General features: G+C 36.5%; 1 non-coding gene across 1 annotated transcript; it reads right to left on the reverse strand.

Annotated features, from left to right (window-relative positions):
- Positions 1–5,204: 5,204 nt before the first annotated feature.
- LOC121207271 (small nucleolar RNA R71) lies at positions 5,205–5,311 on the reverse strand. Its single transcript, XR_005902363.1, has one exon. It is a non-coding gene; the product is annotated as a small nucleolar RNA R71 (small nucleolar RNA).
- Positions 5,312–6,484: the final 1,173 nt, after the last annotated feature.

Below are 6,484 nucleotides of genomic sequence, written 5' to 3' on the forward strand. Positions count from 1 at the left end.
TCTTATGTTTTGTTATTTTTATGCTTTTGAGATGTTTTATTTCATAAATATGAGCTAAACCCCCTAAATACCTAAGGGGAATGAAACCTAAGACTGATCTTGTTATTATTATTTGAATTATACGATAAATATTTGACTTGTTCTTAATTATGTGTTCTTAATTCTTGTTTTAATATTCCAGGATATTAATTCAAGTTAACGCTCTTATTTAGAGGAGGAATAAACCCTGTCTAAAGTAAAATTTTCATAATTAAGTGGAGTTGATTGCGCGCCTAGAGATAGGGTGACAAGATTTTACCGGATTAAGGTGAAACCTAATAAGGGAATCCATAGATCGAGTTAATGCAATACTAGGGTGTTAATTAGAAAGAGATATCAATTATTCAACCTAGGGTTAGACGTTATTAGTCTCGAGAGAGATAGTAATATAACTTAGGGATTTCTATGGATCAAGTCAAATGAATAAATCGTCTGATTCAGAGTCAAATAACAAGTGAAGTCTAGGTGGATTTTTCCTTAGGTATTGTCTCAATCAATCGAATTTTTCCCAAAAGTATTTTCCCAAGTTTTCTTTCTGTGCATTCTTAGTTAGTAATTAGTTTAGATAACCAAACCTCTTAATTTTTAGCCTGGATAATAAAAAGGAAGTAAATACTAGTACTCGTAGTTCCTTTGGGTTCGACAATCCGGTCTTGCTGAACTATACTGCTGTTCAATAGGTACACTTGCCTTAATCGTGATAATAAGTTAGTCTCAAGAATGATTCATTTATAAATCTTTAAAACCTATTACGAATATCACGCATCAAAGACCTATATAAGGGACAATATGCATGTATTCGAGATGTTTTAATTTTTGGTGAAATTTTATGGCTTGATTTTGCATGTTGTGAATGTTTAAGTCTGGTAACGCCTCGAACCCTGTCCCGACGTTGGATACAGGTGAGGGGTGTTACAGTGGGATTGTCACACAGCCGTGTCTACCCTGTACTTTATTTTAGTAGAAATGGACAGTGAGTTACATAGCCTGCTCCCATGGCCATGTCCCTGGTCCACACGAGTTTGTGCCTTAGTCACATGGCCATATGCCTCCCTTTACACGGGAGTGTGCCTCAGTCACACAACCGTGTGCCCCTCTTCACATGGGTGTTTGACCCTCCACATGGCCTGGGCATTTTCACATGGCCGTGTGGTCCTAAGGCACTTTGTAACATCTCGATTTAGGGTCTAATCAGAATAATGGTTTCGAGACCACAAATCTAAAATAGAAATAATTATTTTATGATTATTTGATGGTCCATGATATGATTGCATGTTTGTGTGAAATTTTCATGAAGAATTTTATGCCTAAAGTGTCCAATTTAAAGTTAAGGACTAAATCGAATAAGTTGCAAAATACATGTTCTAGAAGCTTTGAGCATGAAATTGCCATGGATTTTTAATTAAAGGGCCTTAAATAGAAATTTGGCCAAATTCTAAAATTTTGGACAAAAATGGACATGAATAGTAAAAATTTGAAAGAAAAGCCTTGAAGGCATTTTGGTCATTTGGTTAATAAAAGAATAAAAAGGGAAAAATAAGTAAAAAATTTCTTATCTTCTCCAAGTGCTAGCCAAAAATCTCTAAGGAGCCATAGCTAGGGTTTTTCAACTTTTCAAGCTCAAAAGTAAGTTCATCCTAGTCCTGTTTTTAATGTTCTTTGTATTTTTAAAGTTGTTATCAACCAATCTAGCCATTTCTACCATTTATTTGAGCTAGGGTTCATGTTTGGAATTTGAACCATGTGTGCCATGCTTTTATTTTGATGTTTAATGAAAGAATATGCAAGTTTGATGTGTGTGTAACATCTTTTACAAAGTGATTTTTTTCATGAAAACACTAAAAAGGGCTTATTTGTAAAAGATAAAAAGTGGATAGGAGAAATATGATTTAATGAGAAATGTGGGCTAATGTGAGTAAGAATATGAATCACCTAGGCTTGGGTAACAAAGAAAATGCATGCATTTCATTTTACGAGCTTAGGGACCAATTTGTAAATAAGTGAAAAGTTATGGGTAAAAAGGTAATTTTACCAAAATATGTGTTATGGGTCGATTCAAACAATGTATAAAATAAGTTAAATTTGGCCTTATAGATCAAGAAAAATGTGATTCGAGTCTTGATCGGGGAAAAATAAGGTTCACGAAGAATAGGCTCGTTTTCATCCTTTTGGTACCGAGGTAAGTTCATATGTGAATAATGCAATATGTATTGTGTTCAATGCTTTGATATTATGTGAATTTAAATGCTTTATTATTATTATGATTTATGCCTCGATTATTCCATGAGTAAATGATGGGTACTATGGACATTAATATCGACATTACGAGCAAGTCTGATAGCGATATGATAACTAAAGAAATCCCGTTTGAACCTTAGGAATAGTTTAGGATACAAGCGACATGTCACTAGGAATCTTATAATTTGAGCTCATGATATATGTTATATAAGTTTATATGGTTCCGGGTGCTGGTCTTGTACGTCCTATCAGTGGCTGGGTAGTCTGACATGTGTTACGGATACTTGACAACTTGTGTGAGTAGCCCGTGTAGTTACAACCAGACTGATAGTTTGTGTGAGCAGCCCGTGTAGTTACAACCTGATGAGTAGCTTGAGAATAAGCTTTTATATTTTATGTGATATGAGGTCACTTTAGCTACGTATGTGGAACTTATGTGTGAGCTTTCCGTGTATCCAATAGTATTCCAAGTGTTCAACAGGTAAATTATCGAGTAGCTTGACAGAGACCCAAGGGTTAAGTCAATGAGAAGAATGAGTAGGAGTTGTGTTACTAGTTACTACAGGTATGTTTACCGAACTCATGAGTAATGCCTTCATATATGATGAACTTATGATATGGTTGTTTATGTGATGAGTAAGTTTAAATGATTTGATGAAATACAAATTTATGTTCATTATGTTAAATGTATGTTAAATACTTGTTTAGATTGCATATGGACTTACTAAGCTTTAAAGCTTACCCCCTTTTCTTTCCTTTTTCCTATAGTATCACCAAGCTAGCTCGAGGATCAGAGGACGTCAGATTTTTTGATAACACTATCAATTGGACATTTGGGTATAGTTAGTCTCAACATTTTGAGTATGGTATGTATAGTAAACTTGGTCATTTTGTTATGTGTCATATTGAATAGCCAAATGTGTTGGCTCATGATGGTATTATGATTATTTTGTATATGACCATGAGAGATGGCTCATATTGATTATTGGATTGTAACCCTAATTAATTATGCATGCATACAATGTGTTTATGCTTTGATGTGGTTGTGGTTGCTTGTGGATGATGAGTGTGATGAATGGTATATGTGCTTGATGGATAGTTTATGACCAATAGGGTGACCATATCCATAGTATAAATGGATAATTTGAAAGCATGTCAAGTTGAGTATGTGTTATGTGACATTATAGACATAATTCAACCATGAATGTGAATGCTTGAGTAACCAAATGTGCCATGTTGCATGCCATGAAGTGGGTTTAAGTATGTGAGTGTTTAAGGGTGACAAATGACTTGGAAAATAGCCTAGAATTTGTCGACATAGTTAGACACATGGGCATGTTCCTAGGCCGTGTGTGACACACGGTCTACCCCATGGGCGTGCGACCCAACCGTGTGTCCCATGCACCCTAATTAGGTAAAACAGAATGCCTAGTAGTAAACACAAGGGCAGAGACATGGCCGTGTGAAGGACATAGCCTTAGGACATGGGCGTTGATAAACCATAATTTATACATATTTTTACCTCATGCTTAGCATATTTTTGGATGAATTCTCCTTAGATTTGGTGAATTCGATGCTCCTAATCCTTTAATTTCATGTTTTATACTTAGGTGAGCATAGGAGAGTAAAAAGAATGAGAAACGGGCCAAAAACGGAGAAAATGTACCAACATGGGAAATCAACATGGCCTGGACTTCCTCACAAGGGTAAGCCACACGGTCGTGTCCATTTGGAAAAATCGAAGCACGACTTACACGGGTAGACCACACGCCCGTGCCTATGTAACAGTCTTGAACACAGATTGAAGAAATCAAACACGGGCGTGTCCCTGTTGAGCCCTAGTTTAGTTCTATTCGAAAAAGGCCACTTTTGAGGGTTCTTAGCATTCTAAAGCCTATATAAACACCCCAGAGGAGGATTAGAGGAGACACATAGGGTAGGAGGTAAGGAATTACTCAAGGGAAGCCAATTGATCTATCTTAGAAGCCGGATTCATCGTTAAGACTTAAGATCTCCTTTCAGTTTCCTTCAGGAGTTTTGGATTTTCTTTATATTTTGTTATCTTTATTCTTTTGAGATGTTTTCTTTCATAATTATGAACTAAACCCCCTAAATACCTAAAGGGAATGAAACCTAAGACGGATCTTGTTATTATTATCTAAATTGTCTGATAAATATTTGACTTGTTCTTAATTATGTGTTCTTAATTCTTTTTTTAATATTCCAGGATATTAGGAACACTTGATTTTTATTACTTTAGCCATTTTTACTTTATTTGCAATTTAAAATTTTATTTTCTTTTCTAATTTTCTCTTTTATTCGCTTCTGGCAGTTTTTTTTTAGTGTATGGCTAGAAGAAACCTGTCGGGACCATTACTTTTTGATAGTGAGATCGATCGCACAGCTTGTAGAAACCAAAGAGAAATAAGGTGGAGCTTAAGATACAAAGAGGAAGAGCAAGAGGACGATATCCAAACCACAACCGAGGAGAAGGCTGAAAAGCAGGAAAATCCACTATCTTATGTGACTGCTGCTAATCCAGTAAATCAGAATCCTGCTTCGCGCACTATGTATGATTATGCTAAACCAAATTTAACTAGAACTGAGCCAAGTATAGTTAGGTCTGCTATTGCTGCAAATAATTTTGAACTGAAACCTAACACGATTCAAATGATACAGTAATTTGCTCAGTTTGATGGTTTGCAGGATGAGGATCCGAACAATCACTTGGCAAATTTTCTGGAGTTTTGTGAAACATTTAAAATCAATGGCGTTTCTGGCGACGCCATACACCTTCTGTTGTTTCCCTTTTCACTGAGGAACAAAGCTAAAAAGTGGTTGAAATCGTTACCACGAGGTCAATCACTACTTGGGAACAAATGACCGAAAAGTTTTTACTTAAATATTTTCTACCGGTTAAAATGGCTAAGTTGAGGAATGACATCTCTTCTTTTGTGCATATGGATCTAGAAACGCTCTATGATGCATGGGAGAGATACAAGGATCTTTTGAGAAGGTGCCCTCACCATGAGTTACCACTTTGGCTATAGGTTCAGACGTTCTACAACGGCGTGATCCCCTCAATGAGGTAACTCATCATCGCAGCTGCAGGTGAAAATTTGAACAACAAAACACCTGAAGCGGCTTACGAATTTATTGAAGAAATGTCACTGAATAACTATCAGTGGCAAGTTATGAGGACAAAACCGATGAAAACGGCCAGTGTTTTCAACCTTGATGCGGTCACTATGATATTTAACCAGGTAGAACTCTTAAATAAAAAAGATTAACGGTTTGTGTGGTTCTACTCAGGTACATCCAGTTATGAGGTGCGATTCAAATGGAGGAGGAACACACACGGAATATCAATCCTTCAACCCCAACACCGAGGAGGAACAAGTCCAATACATTGGTAACAATAATTCTAGATCTCAAAATAACCCATACAGTAACACCTCTAATGCAGGTTGGAGGAACCATCCCAATTTCTTGTGGGGTGGTCAAGGAAATCAAAGGCCACAACATCCTCCAGCTTTTCAACAACCACCTTACCAACAAGAAAAGAAGCCAAACCTTGAGGAGATGCTAACAAATTTCATCTCGGTGTCAAAAACTTATTTTCTGAATACTGAGACAACACTAAAGAATCAACAAGCGTCGATCCAAGGGCTCGAAACTCAGATAGGCCTACTCGCCAAATTGATTTCTGAAAGACCACAAGGTAGCCTACCAAGTAACACTGAATCTAACCCAAGGGAACAACTCAACGCAATTACCATCCAAGACGAGGAAAGGTTAGTTGAACCTGAACCAGAACCTAGGCAATGAATTGTGCTAAGTAAAGGTAAAGACGAGGTAGAACACAGTGAGTAGAAACTAGTAAGTAAAGAGTACAAACCACGAGTGCCATACCTCAATGAGACAAGGAAAGACCGCATAGATGAACAATTTGATAAATTCCTTAAACTCTTAAAGAAATTATACATTAACTTACAGTTTATTGAAGCTCTTTCATAGATGCCAAATGCAGTCAAATTCTTAAAGGAGCTTTTAACAAATAAATGGAAGTTGGATGAGGCATCGTATGTGGAGTTAAATGCAGTTTGCTCAGCCATTCTACAGAACAAGCTTTCCAACAAATTGAAAGATCCAGGGAGTTTTACGATTCCTTGTTTAATTGGTAGCTTAAATGTTAAAAATGCTTTGG

This window comes from Gossypium hirsutum, chromosome A09, assembly GCF_007990345.1.
Source record: "Gossypium hirsutum isolate 1008001.06 chromosome A09, Gossypium_hirsutum_v2.1, whole genome shotgun sequence".
NCBI lineage: Eukaryota > Viridiplantae > Streptophyta > Magnoliopsida > Malvales > Malvaceae > Gossypium > Gossypium hirsutum.